Consider the following 24,883-nt stretch of genomic DNA (forward strand, 5'->3'; position numbering starts at 1 on the left):
CTTTGTTTCTTGTTTTCCTTAACACTGACTGGCTACTTCTTGTTTCTTTGTTTTCATCCCCAGCAGATAAACGGCAGCAGGTTTAAGGCTAAGCTTTAAGAAAGAGCCCTCAGAGGAAATCCCATCTAGTGGCTATTTCCTGAGAACTGCGGGAAGTTACCATTATTAAAATTTAATGGCATGTTGGTCATGAACTAACAGTGTTCTCTGGATTTTTTCTTTGACAAATGCTGATCACCTTACAAGTAGGGAATCTGAGAATAGCTCACATACAAGAATCAAAAATTGAAGGAGGCCATGAATGAAAATCTGTGAATTGGACCAGCTGCAAAGTGTTCTGCCTGAAAAGAACAAAATAAGATTTTAAACTTTATTCTTCCGCTCTTTTAAGTGCTTACATGTCTGCGGGACTGATACCAACCTTCAGATCCCATTTTTGCAACCCACGGCTCAGATGAAGGAAGTAACCCATACTGTCCATAACGCCACTCAACGCCTCTGAGGCCACCTTCTGCCCGCACTCCAGACAGCTTGTCCAATGAGGATTCTCTCCGCTGCATCAGTATATAGAGTTCCTGGTGAGTAATGTGCTCACACATTCTGTTTCCTCAGAGCTTGGCTCAATGGGTCCAGAGGGTCCAGGACAGGTAGTGGTGCTTACTACTGTTCATTCAATTTGAATTTGAGAGAGGACCACACCACCTGTTTCCATCCTCTCTGTAGATTGTATTCAAGAATAATGGGGAATTGTGGTTTCTGTATTTACCCTCCAGGGTTTTTATTGTTACCCTAATTATTATTCACAATAATAATTTCTGTTGTCAGACGGTGGTAACTCTACAAGTCCCCTTTTGAGTCCAGAGAAATGTCGTTCCACTTGAGATAAATGGGTAACAAAATTTTCAGAAAAATTTGTGATTCTAATTGACTTCCAAATTTTACTTTTTCCACTTTGAGCTATGCTATAGTTATGAGTCCTTAGGAAATCCATTTTGGATTGCTTATGATTTTTAACACTATTGAAAAATGAAATAAAAACAACACTTTATTTCATGAGTTTATTATAGATGTTTAAAAATGTGTAGGTAAGCACAGAGAAGAAACTGCAACTTCTATAGTCTCCCAACGCAAAAATGACCACAATTAATATTTTCGAGTTTTTCCATGTCTGAGGAATTCTGCTGAACATGTTACTTTGTTACCTATTTTTTTAAATTTAATAATAGTGGGGTGCCTGGGTGGCTCAGTGGTTGAGGCCTCTGCTTTTGTCTCAGGTCATGATTCCAGGGCCCTGGGATCGAGCCCTGCATCGGGCTCTCTGCTCAGAGGGGAGCCTGCTTCCTCCTCTCTCTCTCTCTGCCTGCCTCTCTGCCTACTTGTGATCTGTCTGTAAAACAAATAAAAAAATAAAATAAAATTTAATAATAGTGTACCTCTTTCTATGGCAATTTAATTGCTATAATGAATTTTTTTATGGCTTTTTCATAATATATTTAACTAAGCTTCCTTACACTTCTCATTATTACACAAATGCTCCAGATACACTTCTGTAAATAAATGTTTGTCTGAATCTATTGTTAAGCCCTACAAGTAGTGTCTCTGAATTGAGGTCATGATTTTTCTTAGATTTCTTTTTTTTTTTTAGTATGTGGTAAAATTTACCTTAGAAAATTTGTATCAATTTATACTCCTATAGGGGTGTAGATTTTTTAGAATCACTATGACAATCTCTGCTGCAAAATACCTTTAAAATAAACATGTGTGTGTCTGTCTGTCTGTGAATTAATGTTTACTGATCACTATCCTAAGTGCCACGTGCTGCTCTGGGTACTGAAAGAGTGATGAGGTAGGCAGAGACCTTCTCAGCTTAAATTTTATTGTTGAATGAACAAGCAGATAATATCGTTTCAGGCTAGGATATATGCTGTGAAGAAGAATAAAGCAGTGTGTGTATGCATTTGTGTGAGAGTAGGGTGGGGTAAATGTATCACTATTTTAGACAGATGGTCAGGTAAGGCCCGATATAAAGATTTAATATTAAAATGAAAACATTTCTTAAACTGATACCGATTGTTTTAGAAAACTCTGAATGTGGACAAATACAAAGAGAAAATAAAAAGTGACCTATAGTTCAAGCAATTTGGCTCCTATCTTTTTGGTTTTGGTTTCATCACACACAAACACATAAGCATGCATGTGCATCTGTATATTCCTAAGGTATTGCTGAGTGTACTATACATATTTGCTCAGCATATGAAGACACTAATAGTCAGAAGTTTGTATGGCCAGAGGGTCCACTGGGAAGATACAGTGCTCAGAAACTCCGGGTTCTATTCCGTGGGTCAGCAGTTATCAAGAGTTTTGCAATTGCAACAACCATTGGCAGTTTGGCTTTAAATACTTCCTTTCCCTCTTTTTCTTAAAAAGGCTTCATCGTATATGTACAGGTTTGGTTTTTTCATTAAAGAGGGTAAAAATTCATTCCCTCTGGCAGAAAAATCTGCAACAGGCTAGAGATCACTGGAGAAGCCACAGAAGGCCACAGGACAGACAGGCTCTAGTAATCACAGTTCTGAGAGGAAAATACTAAGAGGAAAAAACTTGCTAATGTAATCTTGCAGATTCTTGGAGCATATCCTCCCACCTCTGAAAACACCGCAGCCAGTTCTCTGTCTGGCGTTTAAACAGCACCATTCTACTTCATAGTTGCAAAATGAGGAGTCTTTTCTGACACTTCTTTCCTCTTAGAGCCCATATCCACTGCATCAGCCAGTCCTGTCGGCTCTATCTTTGCATGAAATCCTGACTCCAGCCATGTCTCACTATCTCTGTTGTCGGCTCCGGGGTGCAGTGTACCACCATCTACTTGAATTCTCACAACCAACTCCTTACTGGTCTAGTTTTAAACTCTCCTTCTCCTCCTTTCACTCCACTCCTATAACCCTAGAAGACTCCCGCCCCATAAGACTACGTGAGCTCTTTGATGCCCTCCTTTCCGCCAGTCCTGTCCACCTCGGAGCACTGAGCCTGAGGAGGGCAAAGAGCGAATCTGGAGGGCAAATCAAAGGAATCCTTTAAAAATGTAAAGCAGACAATGTCCTACCCACTCCAGACCCTGGAATGTATGCCTGTCTCCTTCATTAGTGGGATACATTTTTTCTCCTCTTAGTTTCCGAATGGGGGGAGTCATTCCTAAATAGGATCCAAGCTTCTCTCTGTCTCTATATACTCTGCTCCTGGGAAGACGGATTGACAAGTGTGGGACAGGAAACCATGTGTGGCGCTTCACCCCCCCCCCCCCCGGGGAGTGACAGCCGGCAGAAAGCAGGCGCGCTCTCCTGCTCTGTCATCATGTCAGTCTTTTCTCAGGCTGTCTTGGCCCTGCTGATGGATGCACTGATCAGCTGCTTTCTGCCTGCTGCTGGGGTTCAACGTTAGCAAGTCCACTTGGTGAACCCAAAGCAGCAGCTACCAACTGCCTCACTAGGTAATGAAGCTGGTGTGTTGGCTTCCGTCTTTACTTTAGAACAGAATTTCTTACCTTATTCATTCATCACATATTTTTTGGGAGAATGCTCTATACCTGTTACTGTTCCCCTACTCAGGATTCATGAGAGAGAGGGAGAAGGGGGAAAACAGATAAAAATGTCTTGCTTTTTTTCACCTAGTTACTTAAAACCTGCATTTGGGAAGATGGGTACAAGTTACTGGGAATCTGTTCCAAGGCTCATAGCTTGATTCAGAGTCAAGTCCTGATTAAAACAGAAAGATCTCATACAAGGCTCTTCCCGATACTGTGACGAAACTAATGTGTGCGATACTGTGACGAAACTAATGTGTGCTCGCTTTTTAGCTTCAGATACGGACTACACTAGATGGAGTTGTTACATAAAGGCAACTTTCTTTGCGGCAAATAAGGAGATCATGGGGAGTAATTTCTACAGCCACGATTCCCTGAGCAGGGATAAAGGGGTTCCTTTTATTTGGGGTTTGTGGAAAATATTCAGAGAGAGAGTTTTGTCATTGTGTGTAAAAGGCAAGTAGAGGTTTGCATGTGTGCCCTTAGACGACCTGCCTGTACACGCACTGTACGTTACGTTACTGAAGCTCGCACCTCTCCCAGGGCAGGGGCCCTAACATTCTAATGCCCTGGTGGTCATGCTCTAATTTGTCTGGGCCAAGAGGAGTTTGTTTCTTTTCCAGTTCCAGAAATTTGCTAGTTAGTTTCTAAGAAGTAAACCTGATAGACTTAACATCTTGTCTTGCTGGTGATGGCATCATCTTTGCTCTTTCTGTCCTCATCTCCCATCACACTCTTTTTATCCGTTTCGTTGGCTTTTAAAAAATATTTATGTATTTATGTGAGAGAGACAAAGAGCAGGGTGGAGGAGACAGAGGGAGATGGGGAGGGAGAAGCGGACCCCCTGCTGAGCAGGGAGCCCAATGTGATGCCGGCACAATCCTGGGACTGTGGGATCATTACCAGAGCTGAAGGCAGACACTTAACTGACTGAGCCACCCAGGTGCCCCTTCCTCGCTTTCTTTAAATGTGTGATACACGCTCCTGCTTCTGTCCTTTGTACATGCAGTTCCCTGCACCCAGACCACTCCTCCCCTCCATGGTCCCCATGATCTGATCTCTCATTGCTGCCAGGTGTCTGTTCAAATGTCACTGTCACCGTGAGGCTCCTTCCATCCACCTATATAAAATGAATCCCTTCCCAACTTCTGTGTTCAGTCTTTCTCTATTTCTTTTACTTGGTTTTTCTTCATATCACTTATTACCACTACATGGATGTGTTCCATGTTTTAAAAAGTGACTGACACAGAGGAACCACTTTGTGATGACAATGATCCTGACATTGAACATGCACGACATAATGCTTACTATCTGCCAGGCACTGTTCTAAGAGCTTTACAACTAATAACTCAGTAGTTTCATATCATATCACTTCATATCAGCTTCCCAAAGTGGGAACTGTTATCATCTACACTTTACAGATAAAGAGGCTGAGGCACAGAGAAGTTATGTAATCTGCCCAAGGTCACAGAACTTAAAAAAGTATGGGCAGAGGTTTAAGCATAGAATTGGTCCCCTGTCAGCAAGGAGCCTGCTTCTCCCTCTGCCTGCTGTTCCCCCAGTTTGTGGTCTCTCTCTGACGAATAAATGAATACAATCTTAAAAAAAAAAAAAAAAAAGAATTGTACTTCTGCTCAAGAACAGGGACTTTGTTTTGTTCACATTCTGTCCCCAGGGAATAGCATAGTGCCTAGTATGAAAGTACTGATAAATAAAAAAATGATATTATCTGCTTCTTGAGTTTTGAGGATTAAAAATATTAGTATGAGCGAAGGGCTTCCATCCGTGCCTGGCACATATATAGAGCTCACGAAGGTTTTTTAAAAAAGGAAACTGCCTTGCAGTTACCTGTCACCTATGATAGTACTCTTTATCTTCTGAGCAGTACTTAGATACTGTAGTGGGTTTTCAATTGCAGATTAGGAGAATAGTTCTCAGGCTTTGCTCTGATCTATTATTGCTGGACTCTGAGTTGGAGTCAAAGTGGAATGGAATTTTCTCAGAAAAAAAAAGGAATTTTCTCAGCTCTCAGAAAAAAATCTCAAATAAGTGGATAGAATCTGAAATTTTGGATTTTTCGCTCATGCATTTTTCTTAGGACATCAACATTTGCATCTTCTCTGCTAGGACAAAAGTGAGCAAACAAGTAGCAAACAAATACTAACAGGAAAAGATGGAAACAGTCTTAACTGGAAACCAGGAAGCAGCTTTGTTTTATTTATAAGATCCAGGGAGTATGACTTATAACACTAATATTCTTGAAAAATACATAAAATAAACAACACAAATAATTATGTATCTATTTGGCTATCTATATCTAGATACAGATACATACAGAAGTCTTTTTGTACTAAATTGAGGTTTTTGGATTGGAATAAATATAGCTGTGTTTTATCATGTGGCATGAAGAGTACCTTGACTTCCAGGATGTTCTGCTTCCCAAACGAGAGAACTTTTGAACTTGGAGAGCAAGAACAAAGAACAAGTAGAAACCTAGCAAACTCAGTGTCAGGGATTTCCCACTGGATCACTCATCACTTAGATGAGGACATCCACAAGAACCTTAGCACCACTGTATTTTCAGTGTAATTTTTGATGTGTCGTTTCTCCTCCACCCATATGGAAGTCGTTCATGTGTTTATAATACCAAGAAATGCAGTTCTACAATGTTACTCAGACACTATGCAGATAATTTATAGACCATTAAAAAAAAAAAATATATATATATATATATATATATATGTCAAGAAAATAGGACTTTTCCCTCATTGGTAAAGCTTAAGAAAGAAAAACCAAGACACTTTCTTTAAAACTTGCCTAGTAGTTTAGTATTATTTTGCTTAATTTGTTTTGGAAAGTAATAATGCAGACATTGGATGGCAAGAAAAAGTTTGCGGCATAAGAGTAAAAATGTGAAAATAACATGTCATTTGAAGGGCCTAATTCTGCTTTTGGAAAAGGCACTGAACTGTAGCTATTTTCATTAGTGGGCATTGACTGTGCAAATTCCCACTTCAATCGGGCCTTGCCATTGGCCCCCAAACCATGCCCTTCATGTAAATATTAGTGCAATTTCCACCGCAAGCATAAATCATGGGGATATTAACCAGGTCTCCTTGAACAGTTCCACTCAGTTCCTCCCGGCTGTAATGAATCTCACCCAGCAGTCAGCTGAAACATGTTTATTTTAAAAGATTTAAACATTTACTTGGTGCAAAATAAGGGAGCAGCAGCAGCACGGTTAATGGGAATTTTCTTAGCAAAAAGAGGAAAATGGATGTATGCATTTACAGCAAGTCCTTACCTCATAGAGACACATTCCAAATCTAAAAAAGAGGAAGATAGAAAATCCCCCCAACCCAAAGTTGCAAAATAATTTCTTAAAAGAACCAAAACAAAGTCCTCCAAACTTGGAATGTCCCCTTTCCCTAATTTTTTTTTCCTCTTCATTGTTGGCCATTCCATTTCTCTAGCCACTGTATCTCTTACCTTGGTAAAGCCCTTTAGATCCTCACTATATATGTAAAAAAAGGTTTCCTCCCACAGGCAGTGTTACTGAAAGCAGCCTAGTCTTAACCAGTACCATCCAGGCAACTAAGGCAGTAATATGTTCTTTTAATGGAATGATTCCTGCTCACTTGAAGAATTAGCCAGTCTCACAAGCAAAGAGCAAGACAGGTTAAGGTTAGCGGGTCTCTGGATCAGTCTGGAACCATCTCTATGTTTCTGGAGTGGTTTCTGCAAATTGCGCTTAATATGCATCAGAAAAATGTATATAGATCGATCTAGAACTGGAGGAATCCTTGTTTAAAGTAGGGAAGAACAGACAAACTATCACAAGCAGCCACTTACTGTGAGTCTTGTCTTGTGATCACACCATACAGCTGCTTAGCCCTGGTGCTCGACCTCATGGAAGACATGACTCAGCTTCTTTTGCATATTAAATAATTCTAGTCACATTGCACTACAAAACAGATACTTCAGTAGCTCTGCTTCAGTCCAGCCTCATATATTTGTGGTTCATACTGCAAATAGCCAGTCCTGTTGCACCTGATTCTTGTCTAGGACGTAACACAAACGCAAACCTCAGTATATCTTAAGAGCCAATGCATACATCTAATTTTTCTTTTGGCCTACATCTCCATTCACTAAAAGCTTTGAACATTTAAAAAATGTTATGCAAAAATAACCTCGATGTTTCTATACAAAATGTAAAAGGATAGAAGACTGTGGTTAGCATTTCTAAAAATAAGGTTAGGAACGTTGCTCTTAAAATGTAATTACAAAGCCACCAGTGATTGTAGTGAATGAGGAAATTGCATTTGTAGCATGTAATTGGCATTGCCAGTGAATGCAGAGGTTTGGTAAAATTTAATTGCTACTCTAATACTTGAACTACATCAGGCGATCATAAAGTAATTTCTAGAAAACTCTCAATACCAACTCATGCTCTGCAGTTGTGCATCCTGAATCATAAGGGATATTTTTAAATCCCAACTCAGGAATATGCTGTATTATTTAACGATAACAGTTGGCTTGGCCAGAACTAGCTAGCTATTTCACTTTGAAGCTTAAAATTGTTTGCTGCTGCCTCATCATGTCTCATCTACTTTATTTCATACAATTCATAAAACTTAACCATGAAGAGCATAGTATTGCATATATTCTGACTTCTTTATGGATGAAAGTAAGAATGGGAAGAAAAGCAAGGGGCTAGCACTGTCTGTGAATGAGCATTATCTATATCTACCCACTCACATCCAATTTACCACAAAGTTCTATCTGTTCTTCATTAACAATCTTTCATCCTATTTGGTGCCCTCCCGAGCCAGGCCTGGTGACCGCCCTCTGTCATCTGGTCTAGTGCAGAACCCCCTGACTGTCCCCCCTTGTGCTACTCCTCCTTGAAATCTATTCTGCACATAACAGGCAAAGAGATACTAACAGCATCTCACTCCATACTCCCTGACTTGGCCCGCTTTGTGCTTTTTGTCCTCTAGTTCCACATACCCTACCACACTGCATTTCAGTCATCCTGTCCCAGCCGTGCACCAGTCTTTTCCATTCCTTTAATGTACAACTGCTTGCTGATCCCTCTGCCTGGACCAGTGTTCCTTTAGCCATACAAAATACTCAATATTGATTATCTTCGGAGAGCAAAGCCATAGTTTAGCCATTCCCTTTGAGCCACGGGTAGACCTAGCTGGTTCACCGTGATCTATCTTCCCTTTGTTTTTGGGCATAGAGGAGACTACTACTACGCAGTATGTTTGTAGTCAGTGGAGGCCACGTGTTGTACTAGCCATGATGTGAGCATAAGTGAGATCTGTTAGTTTTGGGCTGTGTTGGTGGACCCTCTGACTTTGGCAAGACACATTTGTCCATCACCATTCAGGTCTTGGTTCGAATGTCACCGACTCAGGGAGCCCCCTCACCCCAGCCCAATCACGCTGCCCACGTGACCTTGTTGGGTTTTTCCCTCCATTGCACTGTTTACTATTTGAAGTCATTTATGTGTTTATTTAGTGTCCTCTCCTCCACTAAGGATATTAAAAATGTTAATTTTCATATGACAGGGACTTTTTTTTTTTTTAATCTTTTGCACTGTTATCTCCTGTGTCCAGTGCAGTGTCTGGCATGTAGCAGTGCTCAGGAAATATGTGTTAAATGTACAAACAGAGTAAAAATAAGAAACATTCAGCCCACTGTCACTCTTTGAGACTGCATATATAATGGTAGATAAACCTCATTCAGTCAGTCATTAATCCATATATCCAGCCATTCATTTACAAATCCATTCTACTTTCACTGAGCACCTCCTACGAGTCAGGCACTGTACTAGACAATGCAAAAGTGAGTAACATGAGCTCCTAGCCATTGAGGCACCCCTTTTGTGGGACAGTAGGACATGTGAGACTATAATTATGGTCCCATGTAGTATATGGTAAAATAGAGATTGGTGCAAAAGTGCTATGGGAGTGACAGAGGAATTAGTGAAACTTCAGATTTGCTATTACACTAACAATATCTGTTATGTAATACTTTGTTATAGTAAAAGTGCTAAATCGTGAAGCTTACGTTCTGCTATGATTACAGTGATCCTTCAGATATCCTCAGGAAAGTGTTACCACTCTAGTAAGATCTTTGAATAGTTTGGCAAATTCAGATTAACTCATATGCCATTTATTTATTTATAGCTTTGTTTATTTAAAGATTTATTTATTTTGGAGAGAGAGAGAGAGCACGTGCAAGTGGGGTTCTCTCGAGCAAACTCGCCAGTGAGCGTGGAGCCTGCCCCAGGACCCCAAGATCATGACCGTTACCAAAATCAACCGATTGAGCTAGCCAGATGCCCTGCCACTTATTTTAGTAGAAGTTCTAGTTAGTAATTAATTTGTGCTTTGATTTTCCCACTGATATAAAGTGGTATCAAAAAATTCCTTCTATTAACTTAAGACTAATAATGTTTGGGGGCACCTGGATGGCTCAGTTTGTTAAGTGCCTGCCTTTGGCTCAGGTCATGATCCCAGGGTCCCGGGATCGAGTCCTACATTGGGCTCCCTGCTCAGCAGGGAAACCTGCTTCTCCCTCTTCTGTCTGCCACTCTGTCTACTTGTGCTCTCTCTCTCTCTTTTGAATAAATAAATAAAATCTTAAAAAAAAAAGACTAATAATGTTTGAATTTAGGTTTTTTTTTTTTTTTTTTTTTTTTTTTTTTTTTGAATTTAGGTTTTAAATATGAAAAAAAGACCAAACAAAACTTTGTATGTCTTGGAATAATCAATCATTCATTTCCTTCCTTCCTTCCTTCCCTTCCTTTTGTCTCATGTCTTAGAATATTTAAGTTGTCTTAAAGTAAATCCTTTTTTAAAAAATTATTTATTTCTCTATTTTATTATTATTTAAAATTTTTTTATTTAGGGACACCTGAGTGACTGAGTTTGTTAAACATCTAACTTTGGCTCAGGTCATGATCCTAGGGTCCTGGGATCGAGTTACACATTAGGTTCTTTGTTTGTCGGGGAGCCTGCTTCTCCCTCTGCCTGCCACTGCCCCTGACTGTGCTTTGTGCTTACTCTGTCTCTCTCTGACAAATAAATAAATAAAAATTATAAAAAATATTTAAAAAATAGAATTTATATATATATATATATATATATATATATATATATATTTTAATTTTATTTATTTATTTTTTTAAAGTAATCTCTATACCCAACGTGGGGCTCAAATTCAGTCTGAGATCAAGAGTTGTGTGCTGTATGACTGAGCCAGTTGGGTGCCTGGTCTTAAGTGAAATCTTGAATTCTGCTTTGATATTTAGAGCGCGGTGATCTTGAAAAAGATAATCTCACTAAATTCCAATTTCTGCAGGTGTAAATTTGGGTTGTTTGAAGAATTGATTAAGTTAAAAAGTGTCCTTGGCACAACATAAGCCCTCACTGAGTGGTAGCTGTTTTGTTATTATTATCGTTGTATTCTTGAAATACAGTCAATTCTTATTATTCATGGATTCCACATTTACAAATTTGCCTACTCCTACAGTTTACTTATAATGCTAAAATCAATACCTGTGGCACTTCCACAGTCGTTTGCAGACACGGTATGTCCAGAGTAGTGAAAAATTGAGTTATTTGAAGGACATGTTTCTAACTGCAATCAAACAAGGAGACACTATGCCTTCTTATTTTAGCTCTTATAGTGTAAAATGCCCTTTTTGTGGTCCATTTAGTGTCATGTTTTTCTGCCTTTTTTTTTTTTTTTTTTTTGCGATTTTATTATTTCAAACAGCCCCCAAGTGTAGTCCTGAAGTGCTAGTCTGAAGTGCAAGAAGGCTGGCATGTGCCTTCTGTGTTATCTGTCAAGGAGGCATGAATTCTAATGTGGGCAGCCATGACATTATTAAATAAGTCGTCTTTAAAAGAAAAATACGTAAATAAAGTTACGTATTGATCAGCTGACAAAAATACTGTGACCAGAGCCTTGCAGGAACCTAACCTTGTATTTTCCCTAGAAGCAGTGCTTCACTGTTCACTAACTCAGTGTTCATGGCAACTTCATAGAACATAGCTACCCTGAATAATGAAATCAACAATATTTGTATTGGAGCCTTGCTTTAAAAACGCCTGCTACTTAGTGGAATGCTACATAAACAAGACTATTGGAATTCTCAGAATCACTTTATTCTAAGAAATAACCAGAAGTACTTACCTATGTCAGTATTGGATATAATTAAGGGTCAAGGTCAAATTTAATTTATGCTGCTCTAAGGTTTTCCAGTTCAGTCTCAATCAAAACTGGTAGGTGGTAAAATAAAACATAAACAGGAAATACAGGAACATAGCTTTTATTTCTAAATATATGACATAAGTGAGAAAACATTGGAAAGAAGAACCATTTCTCACAGAGAGAAGCATCCTTCCCCTTAATCACACACCCAGAGCAGGACATGAAAGAACAAGAAATTGCCTTGAGTGGGAGAGAGGTTGTCAAAAATCCGCTCCCCTGTGAGGCTGCTGGAGGACAGCCCCTGGCTTTGGTTACCAAGTTAGTGAGTTTTCAAGTTTGTGGAGAGGTTTTGGATATAGTTATGGAGAAGGGGATCTTGGGAGTTAACACATTAAAATATTATCCATAATTATCACCTAAACATCTCTCAGAAGATTAGCCTTGGCAGAGAATCAGACATAAAGAAGTGAGAATTGGGAAGGGCAAATCTGAACCCGCGATAAAGATCAGGAAAAGTCTAGACTAAAACAGCGATTCTTAAATCGGAGTGATTTAAGAAATATACTAGAAAAAGCTAAAATGAAAACTGCCAGGGATTCTGAGTTGGAATAGCTGGAGTGCCAGGAATCCTGATGCATAGTGTCCTGGCTTAAGGTTTAGGTGCTGATGGTATGCGTGCCCCCCCCTCCCCCCCCCGTGAAGGAGTTGGGGTGCCAGCTCATAGAATCCTTCCTGCCACTCACCTGAATACGTTTCTCTGCATTATCCCAAGGATATAAGGCTTCGGTGGAGTGGTTCTCTGGGAGAAGAAAATTTTCAAGGATGTGGTGAGCAGACAGGGAGGATGATGGGTTCTGAAAAAAATTGCCTGTCTATAATTTTTCTATAACTGTTCCTGTTCCTTTGGGGGCCTCAAAGGCCAGTGGAAAGAGGATATGTGGGTATTATGCTGACATGAGGAATTCTGCAATTAAAGTGATGATATTCATTGCTTTTCAATTTATGCTTTGATGTTGGTGATTCATGGGAAGGAAAACCAAGCTTCCTAATATTTTCAACACTTAAATCGACATGCCAAAAAATGGATGTGCCCAATCATAGTACATTTTATATACTTCTGTGGACAACTTCCTGACATTAAAAACGAGTTGCACTCATTCCTTGGGGTTACTAGGACCACATTTTCTTTCCTTTCATCATCAAATTTGTTTCATCAACAATCCAGTATGGCATTTGAAGTACATTTTGTGCTGATAAGCTTATGTTCCAGTAGAGAAGACAGACAAACAGCAAGTACAATACATAAATAGTAAATTATATATTATATCAGACAGTGTTAAGTCCCACGGGAAGACATACATGGGAAAGTGGACAGAGAGAGAGCTGGGATTCTGCAAGACCAGGGCAGTAGCCATTTTTAATTTTACACCGGGTTTCACAGTAAGCCTGTCATTTGAATAAACACTTGAAGAAAATGAGGCAGATGACCATGCAGGATTCCAGGCAGAGGGACTGGCCAGGGCAGAAGCCCTAAGGCACAGAGCCTGTGTGGAATATTCATGGAGAGGAAGAGTAGGTGATGAAATGCGGCCAGATGACTCTGGTCGGGGAGAAGGAAGTCGCCTGTGATGGCCAGAGACTGTGGAGCCTCATCCACCACTGTCACGATTTTGGCTTTCACTGTGAACGAGATAGGGAACATAAACTGGGTTTGAGCAGAGAAGTGATTCGATCTCACTTCTGTTTGTGAAAGAGCACTCTGGCTTTGGTGTTGAGAGGATCTTACTGGAGGGCAGGGCTGAAAGCGGGGAAAATGTTTGGGAGTTCAGCACTGTTTAACAGTGAGGAGGTCCCAAAGTTCAGATAGACCAGGGCAGTCAGTAGCAGTGAAGAGGAGGAGAAGCGGGTGCAGTATGAATATAGTCTGAAGGCAGAGCCATGGAAGTTTCCTAATAAATTAGACACAGAATATAAGAGAAAGATTTCAAGGACGTGTCTCTGGATTGAGCAAACAAAGGACAGAGGTGGCATTAACTAAGATGTCATCCTGCGTTTCACCTAGCACTGTACCACTTTCAAAACCAATCAGGGGATGCCTGGGTGACTCAGTTGGTTATGTGTCTACCTTTGCTCAGGTCATGATCTCAGGGTCCTGCGATCAACCCCTGCATGGGGTTTGCTCTGCAAGGAGCCTGCTTCTCCCTCTGCCTGCTGCTCCCCATGCTTGTGTGTGATCACTATGCTAGATGTGAAGAAATTGTGACTCTTTTTCCCATTTCTGGCCATAGTGAGTCACTTGGTGACTTGTAGTTAGGAAGTTGTAAACCTTTCTGGGAACTCCAGAATAAAGGTTAAGTGTGATTTTCATTTGCCTGTTTGTCAGATGAGTGTTAGAGGAACAAAAGAAGTAATACTTGGACATGCCAGAGGAAACACACACACATTCAAATATTAACATTAAAAGCAGTTATTCTCAGATTTATGCTTCAGCCTTTAAATCTGTTAGAATAAGGAGGGGAAATGTTCAAAAAAGAGACCTTAGATATCATCTAATTTAATCCTATCTGTCTTCAGTCCACATTGTTATGTAACCCAGATGACAGTTTCCAGGTGTCACTTGCTCAGGAGCAACTCAACCTCTAATATAGACAGAAGATCAACTCAAGCCCTTTTTATAAATACAGGAAAAACTCAGTGTCTACCTCAATATCTTCAGTTCCCCTTGAGGGGCTTACTACATTTCTTTTCATTCTTTTCCAATTTGTGGTTCTCTCTTGAGATCTCAGGCTCCGCCCCTCTCTAGTGTGTTTTTTCCATCCTGTTCCCAGCATTGGACACAGCCTGGTTTACTCCCATTTCACAAAACATCACTGATACAAGGTCAAGTGCACAAAGGCTCTATTCTTAGTGGAATCTGTATTAACAGTAAAGGGTTACAGAGCTGCACAGTGCAGGAAACAACTTCAAAATCATTATTGTCACTCTCCTACAATCTAGCAGTTAATTCCTATCATAGAGACTTTCTGTGTCTCCTCAGCATGTTGCTTCTAGTTAAATTTTTGAGACCTCAATTCTCTTCTCTCCCAAGTGGTCTGTGTTTCCAAGCCTTGTAAATTCTTTTATCTTGCAGAGCAGTTTAAACTTGAGGTCAACTTTTGCCTTGTAAACTATGTCTTTCAGAGTTTCCCCTTCCACAGCAAGCATCATAGTATGTTGGTAAACATAAGAGACATTTATTCCAACCCCATCAGTTGTGTCAGCCAACTGTCCTCAAAGGCAAAACCTGGGATTTATTCATTCAGTAATGTTAGTTGAACTCCTATGTCAGGTACTGGGCTGGGCCTAGATGAGGTAGACAGCAAGCAAATTAGGTAGTGACTTCGCCCACACAAACTTATGGTCAGCTGGTGCAGGTAGATGATATTTAAAGGAAATTTACACAAGCATGTACTCCAAATTATGAAGAGTGTTAACAGAAAAGTACGGGGAGCTGGGAGGGTTCCTAGCAGATTGAGCTCATCTAGTGCAGATGGGTAAAGAAGGCTTTGGCAACTGAGATGAGATCTGAAAGATAAGAAGGAATAAAGGAAGCAAACCTTGAAGGCTGAGAACAAAATGAGCAACTAGAAGACCAGTGTGTTTTAGGGAAGAGAGTGAGGCAGAAGGTGGATCCTCAAGGTCTCAGAAAATATTGACCTGATTGTGGTCTATAGCAAGGGAAACCACCTCTCACTTAAGGCACTCTGTCTGTTCTGGGACGGAATGAAATAGAAAGAGCAGAAGTAGAAACAGGAAGCCAGTGAGGAGCCTCTTGGAAAAGTCCAAGCAGGAATTTATGGTGGAAAAGTCTAAGGGGCCAACAGTGCACATGGTAGGAAGGGTGTGTGTCAAATTGCTCTGTGTGTGTGTGTGTGTGTGTGCTAAATTGCACCCCACGGGACCTGTGGCACATCCCCTTCTTCAAATCAAGAGAAACAAAGATATGTCTGTTTAAAGGTTGCTCAGTTTCAGCACTATGAACATTTTGGATGGAACCATTCTTTGTTAGAGGGGCTGTGCTGTGTATTATAGGATGGCTAGCAGCCTCGCTGACCTCTACCCACTAGGTGCCCATAGCACCTCCCCCTCTCCCCCTGGTAATGACAACCAATACTGTCCAGACATTGCCAAATGTCCCCTGGAATTTGGCAAGGGTAGGGGAGATGCAGAATCACCCCAGTTGAAAACTGGCCTGTATGAAACATAGATACTCATTTGTTTGAAATTATCTGAGGAATGTTCAAAATGTCCAGACTGCCTTCTCTGAAAATAATTGAGATGAAGAGCACGACAAAACTGAATGTTTTCGGAACATTGAAATTTCAAGTTGTATGGGTAATAAGGAAAAAAAAGACACTGACTTGGAAAAGGGGTTTTTGTCCATTATCAATATTATGTTTCAATATTTTAAACTAAGTTTTTTAAAAGCCGCCTATCACTATAGGAAAGAAAATACAATGAAAAACCTTAAAAAAAAAAAAAAAGATTTTATGTTTAAGTAATCTCTACACTTAACATGGGGCTTGAGACCATAACCCCGAGGTCCAGAGTAGTGTGCTCTACTGACTGAGCCAGCCAGGCACCACCCCCCTAAAACCTTTTTTGCCTAAGCTTTTTGAAAAGATATTTCTCAAGGTTTTCTTCTTTTAACTCTGACACAAAGTCCCAGAACAAGTGAGATATGCTCCTGAATGTTTACACGTTTCCTTAAGAGGAAGCAGGCAGATACTGACAATAACTTAGAAACATTTTGGCTGATGATTATTTTTTTCCTCTTCTTGAACATAGGTCCTGAATTTATTTTACTTTATTTTATTTATTTATTTATTTTTGAAATTTTATTTATTTGGGGGAAGATACCGAATTACTTTATTTGAAGGAAGGGTACAAAGGAAAGAACTTAAGTTGATGTTTTGGTATAGGGCCTGGATAGTTTAGATTCACACAAAAAATAATTTATGTTTAAGGCTATTAGAGACTCCGCTAAATGCTTTATAATTGAGGACTAGCAAAAAATTGTGCTAAGTAAATTACCATCTAAAAATCTCTTAAGTTTGGGGAACCTGGCTGACTTGGTGGAATGTGTGACTCTTGATATTGGGGTTGTGGGTTCGAGCCCCAAATTGAGTATAGAGATTACTTAAAATCTTAAAAAAAACCCCAAAAAACAAAAAGCCTCTGGGGGCAGCTGGGTGGTTCAGTGGTTAAAGCCTCTGCCTTCAGGTCAGTTCATGATTCTGGGGTCCTGGGATCAAGCCCCGCATCATATGGGGCTCTTTGCTCAGCGGGGAGTCTGCTTCCCCCTCTCTCTCTGCCTGCCTCTCTGCCTACTTGTGATCTCTGTCAAATAAATAAATAAAATCCTTTAAAAAATAAACAAACTTCTGAATTTAACTAGCTGTTTGCAGTCACAGGCAGACAAAAAACTAGCCCTAAGTTAGTTTGTTAAGTAGTTCATAACTTGCTTCAAAGAAAGTAAAATCAAATTAGAATAAGGTCTCTGATTGAGAGTGTATCTGTTAGTCTCTTTGTAGTCCATAAGGCTTTCGCTTGTCTCTGCCTCCACCTCCTCAGGACCTCCCAGCTTCCCTCAGTCAGTGTAACCATAAACTGTCCTTTTGGCAGACGGCTCCCAAAGTCTTCATGGCAGGAAAAATTCCCTTGGATCATGTTTGTCCTCCCCTTTTCATAGATCTGCTCAACTGAATGATCTGTGCTTCAGTTTCCAAATCATTATTGGCAGAAAACTGGAGTTTAGAAAGATTTATTGTTTTTAATTTAAAGCATTGCATTCTGAATGTAGACTACAAAATACAGTCTTTGCTAGGCCCATTTCTTAAACTCCAAGCACTTCAGCACCATCCCACAGTGTAGGAGCTCTTAATATTGTTTCCAGCTTTTCCCCCAGGATATTTTTCTTTCAGAGAAATATTTACTTGCAAGTCCAGCAGAAGCTTGTAAGAGTCTGAGCTAACAAACACTGTGGGATCACACTAGAATTCCCTTTAGGCACTTTCACATTTTAAACTCTGGGAAGATTTTGATCTTTTCCTTTACACAAGTGATCACTGAAACTAAACTCCAAAAACATCATCGTCAGATCGTCAGAACATTTTGCACTGTGTGTTTTGCACGTCAGCCTAGCAAAAGCACATGACCTTCTCCAGGGGCCGCTAGGCCCCGATGGAGCATACGTGTCACAGCAGACGGAGCACGTGTGCTCAGTGTGGCTTTTCCTCTAACATATACAAGCTGTGTCTCCCAGATCGCAGTCCTAGCCTACAGTCTGGGCAATCAAGTTCTTCCTTCAGAGTGATGTATTTTAAGAGCAAACAGTACCCCTGCAGTGTCATTTTCTATTTCATACACACTATGTCTTAGAAAAACAATATACAAAACAAGTCGATGGGTGGCAAATACAGTCTCCAAATTGAATTTTTGGATTAGAGGGAGCCATAGGAAACTGGTTCATGCCCAGATACTCATCAAAAGAGAGACAGAATATTGCAGTACGTAGAAAAGACCTGTCTTCTATCCTCTGGAAGTTGTGTGTGTGTGTGTGTGTGTACATGTGGATGTGCGTGTAAGTCATTTAGCCTTTCTGATCCTAGTAGCTCGTCTGTGAATAACATCGTATTCATACACTTGAAGATGTCTTTGACTTGAAGATGAGCCATTACTTTAGGCATCATTAAGAAACAAACAAACAAAAAAAATGGTGGGTGAGGGGATGGGTGAAATAGGTAATGGGGATTAAGGAGTGCCCTTGTTGTGATAAGCACCTGGTGATTAAAATAAAAATGTAAAAAAAAAAAAAATAGATGTAGACAGCTAGGTCAGTGTATAAGATCAGGAGTCCAGAAATAGACCCACATTCAAAACATCAACTGATTTCATTTGTTTACAAAGCCAGGAAGGTAATTCAATACAGGATAGCTTTTTTTTTTTTTAAATGGTCCTGGAATATGTGGATTTCTATATGGAAGAAATAAACATGACCCTTAACTCAAAAAATAAAAGAATAAGAGAAAAAGAAAAAAGTGCCAGTTAAAGTATGACATAATTCTTTTTATTGCTTAGAATTATTGCTTATGTTCGATATTTGTGTTTTTTAAGTTAGCTTTTTTTAAATTAAGTAAGCTGTATGCCCAATGTGAGACTTGAACTTATGACCTGGAATCTACTTTTAATATTTGAAAAGTTCTTTTTTTTTCTTTTTTTTTTTTTAAATTTACTTTTTATTTTCAGCATAACAGTATTCATTATTTTTGTACCACGCCCAGTGCTCCATGCAATCCATGCCTTCTATAATACCCACCACCTGGTACCCCGACCTCCCACCCCCCACCCCTTCAAAACACTCAGATTGTTTTTCAGGATCCATAGTCTTTCTTTCATGGTTCACCTCCCCTTCCAATTTCCCCCAACTTCCTTTAAATTTTTGTCATACTTTACTCTTTTTTAAATTCTCTCTTTATTTTAGGGTGAGAGAGAAAGAGGGGTGAGAAGGGGCAGAGGGAGAAGAAGAGAGAAACCCAAGCAGACTCTGCACTGAGCATGGAGCCCTACCCAGGGCTTGATCTCACGATCCTGAGAGCGCAACCTGAGCTGAAACCAAGAGTTCTATGCTTAACTGACTACACCACCCAGGTAACCCAGTGCTTTACTCTTGTATAGAGAAAAGGAAAATAGAAACCAAATAATTTATTAAGGTATTCTGAAATTCTCCTTGGAGTGCAGCTTTTCAGATTTACTTTCGAATCCCACTTATTAATGTCTTTGGATATTGGATGTTAATGCAGCTTTAAAAAAAAAAACTAAAAAACTAAAAACAGCCTTACTATAATTATTATACATTTCCCCCCTAAGCTTCTAACACTATTTACAAGTCTTGAAGCTGTGGCTTTTTTCATCTCACTCAAGGGTGTCATCAGAAGGCTTCTGGACAAGAGCTGCAACTCAGCTGGTCCTGAAATGACATGAGTTTAGAGTTTTAAGTGTTGCCACCAGAAATAACTACAAGTTTGTGCACTGTCAATGGCAAGTGCATCATGATTCCTGCCTGGCCAGCAAGGATAGAAAGATACTAACCAGTTCACAGATGTAAAATGTGAAAAAAAGTATGTTTCTTAGAGTTAAAGTATTGATTCACAAAACCAAATCAGGTTGTTGTGACTTTGTAAAGTGGCTTAGTACATTTTAAAAATCATGCCTATGTAGGACTTAAAAATTTTGGTATTCCTGTGTTCACTGGAATAGTAAGAGAGGTTGCCATGAAGAGTATTATGTCTGCTAGGTTTTAGAAGAAAAACGTCAGACTCAGAGGCCAAGCAAGGCAGCTCCTCAAGGGGTGTTATTTTCAGGGGTCAGAATGGTCTCCTTTCCTCCTTACTATGTCTTACATCCCTGTCAGTCTCTGAAATTCGTTTTGGGAAGATGCATGTTAAAAACATAGTCTAGAAACAGGGGCGTGTTATCTATTATTAGTCAATAACACCTTAGCTTAAGGATGTTTATGAGAATAATTTTAGAATCAACAGTCTAGATAAGACAGAAACTATATCTATAGACATGTAATGAGAAGAGACTAGTTGCACAAAGTAGCAGAGTGTGGCATAAAAGAAATAGATCAATGCTATGTATGTTATCAGGATCCCAGCCTATCTACCCCCAGCAAATGACAATGTTAACTGACCTTAAAGGTCTTGAGATGGATACCTGATTCTGGAAATACTTTTGGTATCTACCAAGTCATGTCTTCAGGGTGTTTAAAAAAAGAATCATGTTCTTTAAGATGGGGCTATTGTAGCCTAGTGGATAAAGAGCGGGAAACTTGCAGAGTGTGATTTTTGAGATCTTCCTATACCAGTTTTATCCCTCACCTTCCCCACCCATAATGGGGTGGTAACTGTGCTTGCTTGTACGCATGAGCATTCTGTTCACTTGGTCCTCTCCTGGCCATCTTCGTGGTTGCTGAATGTATGAGGCCGTTTCTGGGGTCACTTCTAGACATAACATTCAGTGGAAAAAGATAGGATGTTTTTTTTCCTTCCACTTTCCTTTAAGGGAGAGGAACTATTTCCCAAATGCCTTGTGGTTCATTGGCTAGAATTAAATGACAGGATCTTTCTTAACCCATCACTGGCAAGTGGAAAGGGTTTATGGTCATCACTTTCCAACTAGGATTCCCTCCTGAGTGACCTGTGAGGGATGGATACTCTGAATAAGGAGGAATTCTGTCAACAGAGAAGTAGGTGGAAATGGCTGCACACTGGCCCACTAAGTAGTTCCGTTATACTCTTCCTTAGGATTATTGGAAATCTAAGTGATAGAACTTTTATGAAGTACTTGGTAATAATGATGGCAATGGCAAAATCTTCTATGATACTTGCTGTGTGCGCTACGTTGTCCTATCCATGTAGTGCTGTAAACATACAGTAGTCATCACAAAAGCCTCATGAGGCATTTGTGTAATTGCTACCTCCTTTTTACTCTGTGACCAGAGTGGTTAAGTAACTTGACTAAGGTTTCACAGCTTGTAGGTGGCTCTGTTGGGATTAGAATCCTGTTGTGTGGTCTGGAGCACATGGGGTTAACCGTGCTCCTGTTAAATGGTAAGTGTTCAACCCCCGTGAGCTATGACTGTCATCTGTGCTGACCTAACCTTCCTCAGGCAACATTTACACATTTTTGTCATCTAGTCTTGTTCATTGAAGAGACGGAAAAATGCATTTTAAAAATGTATAGAAGAGGTTTGAAAAAAAATTGAAGTGTTTTCCAAACTTTATATCATAGCCTATTCGTGGGTCATAAAAATCTATTTAATGAGTCACAACCAGCATTTAAAAAGACAAAATTTAATACAATAGGATAAGATAAAGTGATGGAATCAGATAAAAAGCATCAAGTGTACCCCTTAGAGTAACTTTTGTCTCCATTTCAGTTACATGTTTATATTGCTTATTTGTTCTAGGTTGCCAAGTACAATGTATTTTTATTTTAGGTCGTGGTCAGAAAAAGCCAGAAAAACCTGCCATTAACTCTTGCTACTCAAAGAGTGAACAAGCAGCCTCACAACCTCTGGGAGCCCCATTAGAAATACCAACTCCAACTCCACCCTAGGACTTGCTGCCTGGGAATCTGCATTGTAACAAGATATCCAGGTGTTTCTTGTGTGGCCACTGAAGGTAAAGAAGCCCTGCTATGATGCTGGCTATGTTCTGCCTAATTACACGTGTCCTGCACAGCATAGTCTCAGGGTGTAGCGGGAGAGGAGAAGTGAATGTAGTTGGAAAGCAGTGCTCAAATGATCTGCTCCCAGGTTCCTTTAAGTTGCCTTTCCTATGGAATAACTCAGAGAAACTGGTCACTGACTTTCTTTTTTCTTCTTTTCCTCTTTTTGGACTGAATGGTGATTTTTTCTTTTTTTTTTCTGATTAGCTGATTTTACACATACTCTATACCCACACATTTCCAGTTTCTCTTTAAAAAAAACTGGAAAATCTGACAACGTGAGTCTAACATTTCTGTAAGGCAGCAGTCAGCTGGAGTTGAGTACTGTCTGTGCCCTGTGGACAGAGCACTGATCCTCAGTCCTCTCCACTCCCCACCACACATAGTCTTTTCATACATAGTTGCTTGGTCACTGAAAGCATTTGATTTTGTGATCCCTGTGCTGTGTATATTATCCTGATTTTATTTTTATTTATTTTCTTATTTGTTTTTTTTTAATTTTTTAAGATTTTTATTTATTTATTTATTTGACAGACAGAGATCACAAGCAGAGAGGCAGGCAGAGAGAGAGGAGGAAGCAGGCTCCCTGCTAAGCAGAGAGCCCAATGCGGGGCTCGATCCCAGGACCCTAGGATCATGGCCTAGGGCAAAGGCAGAGGCTTTAACCCACTGAGCCACCCAGGTGCCCCTATTATCCTGATTTTTAATTGTTCTTCGTAGATCTTAATCTGTGGTCATTAGATATTCTTTGGACTTTCCTACTGAGAATGATTAAAAAACAAAAATAGGTTCTGCACCAGCAACAGAATTTAGCAAAAGTGTATTATCTCAACTGTGGCAAAAATATATGGCTCTGGACCGCCTGCTGCTTTATTGTGTTTCACGGTTTTCATACTGCTGACTCCGATTCTGCTTCTAAGAAAGTGGGACTCAGGCTTTTTTTCAGTTGTCTTGTGGTTGGTGGTTCCTCGATTCTTCCTAGTGGGGTTTTAGTTTTCCTAAATAGATACCATTGCTATGCCTCTTCAGATGTTATCCTCTTGTTTTATTTATTCGATCAGAGACTAGTTTGTTGTTCTGAGGGGACAAGTTAATGTAATGTCAATTTAGTGTACTCAGAGTGCCTCAGGCTATGGAATGGACCAGCACTGATAGATATACAGTATTGGAAAGTAGTTACAAATGTCCTTAGAAAGCATTTGGGGTATGAATTAGGTCAGACTGAGACACAAAGAATGAAAAGTTCTGAATTCCCTCTGGTGAATAATAATTTCCTCATTGTAATAGGTTTAGCTTAGCTTTCCTTTCTGTACAAAAGATGTTTCTGGTTGTGTGTAATCGAAGACCAGATTCAAATTGGCAGTGAAGGAAATTTACTGGCTCACAGAGTTAAAAAGTGCAGTGGGAGATCAGGCTTCAGGCATAATCAGATCAAGGCTCTAGTTCTGCTTCTCTTTTGAGTCTGTCACCTCTGCCCCTCTCAGTGTCTGCTTCATTTTTAGCCTTGCTTCCTATACAGTAAATAAACAGCTAAAATAGTTCCACATACAACAACTCCCTGTGGCCAAGAGAATATCTTTCCTGAGCAGTTGGTAAGAATAAGGAAATTTCCCACAAATCCTCATAAAAATCTTTTTATATCCATCCCTCGTCAGCACTGGGTCATTTGGCCATCTTTGAATGATTCAGTGTACCAACGTAACCAGCCAGAGCTAATCAGGGCTTACTCTGTATTAGCTCATCCATACTTCAGGGCTGAATGGGTTGGGTAGGGAAAGCTATTACAGTGAAGGTGGGGTAGAAAGCTGGAAGGAGATACCTTCTTTAGAAGTTATACAGCCAGGAGGAAGCTTCATTAATTATGACCATCCTCTCAGTTGCTACCTCACATACTGAAAACAAGTTCTTTATATGGTAGCCCTTCTTTTCTTTCATGAGGATGAAACTTTAATCATAAAAGTATAAGTACTGGTTATACCAACAGGCTGCCATAGCACAGTACTGTAGACAGGGAAGCTTGAACAATAGATATTTATTTTCTCACAGTTCTGGAGGTGGCAAGTTGAAGATCAGGATGCCAGTTGTTAGGTTCCGGTGAGAAGTCTCTTACTGGCTTGCAGATGGCCACCTTTTTGGTGTGTTCTCACATGGCAGAGAGAGAGAGGGAGAGAGAATGGGAGGGAGAGGGAGAAAGAGAGAGGCAGAGGGAGAAATCTCTCATCCTCTTCTTCTAAGGCCCTAAACCTACCAGATTAGGGCACCACCCTTTTGGCTTTATTTACCCTAAATTCACTTCTAAAGATCCTGTCTTCAGATAGTCCTTTTGGGTGTTAGGGCTTCACCATATTAATTAGAGGGGGGACAGACTCAGTATATATCAGTCCACAAATGTTAATCATTCCCAAGTATTTTTTGAGCATCTGTTCTGTACTTAGGCTGGACCAGGGATTGTGATTGTTGGGAGTGCAGTGAGATGGGATGAAATAATCACTGAGGAGGAAGTCATAAACTAGAACAAATGCTGTGAAATAGAATAAATGCTGAAGAAACTCCAGAATGGCAGGGATCAATGAAGAGTGGAATGGCCCAAAAGCTTTATGGAGGAGTTGAGGCCTAAGCCAGGATTTTGGAATCCATGAAAGGAAGTAAGAACTGTGCGACAGGGTAAAAATCCAGACTAGGGATGGGGATCCCAATAGGGATGAAGGGAAAGTGCCAGGTACCAGAGAGGTCTTACAGAAAAGACTGAGAAAACGTTATAATTATATATATATATATATATATATATATAGTGTTTTATAT

At 39.9% G+C, this 24,883-nt stretch overlaps 1 long non-coding RNA gene across 1 annotated transcript in view; it reads left to right on the plus strand.

Annotated features, from left to right (window-relative positions):
* The window catches only part of LOC131832454 (uncharacterized), a 49,896-nt gene extending 25,073 nt beyond the window's left edge, over positions 1-24,823 (plus strand). The window contains exons 2-4 of the long non-coding RNA XR_009354063.1: positions 392-578; positions 19,332-19,498; positions 21,852-24,823. This is a non-coding gene — a long non-coding RNA (uncharacterized LOC131832454). The remainder of the gene's footprint in view (positions 1-391; positions 579-19,331; positions 19,499-21,851) is intronic.
* Positions 24,824-24,883: the final 60 nt, after the last annotated feature.

Source organism: Mustela lutreola, chromosome 5 (assembly GCF_030435805.1).
Source record: "Mustela lutreola isolate mMusLut2 chromosome 5, mMusLut2.pri, whole genome shotgun sequence".
In the NCBI taxonomy this organism is placed as follows: Eukaryota; Metazoa; Chordata; class Mammalia; order Carnivora; family Mustelidae; genus Mustela; species Mustela lutreola.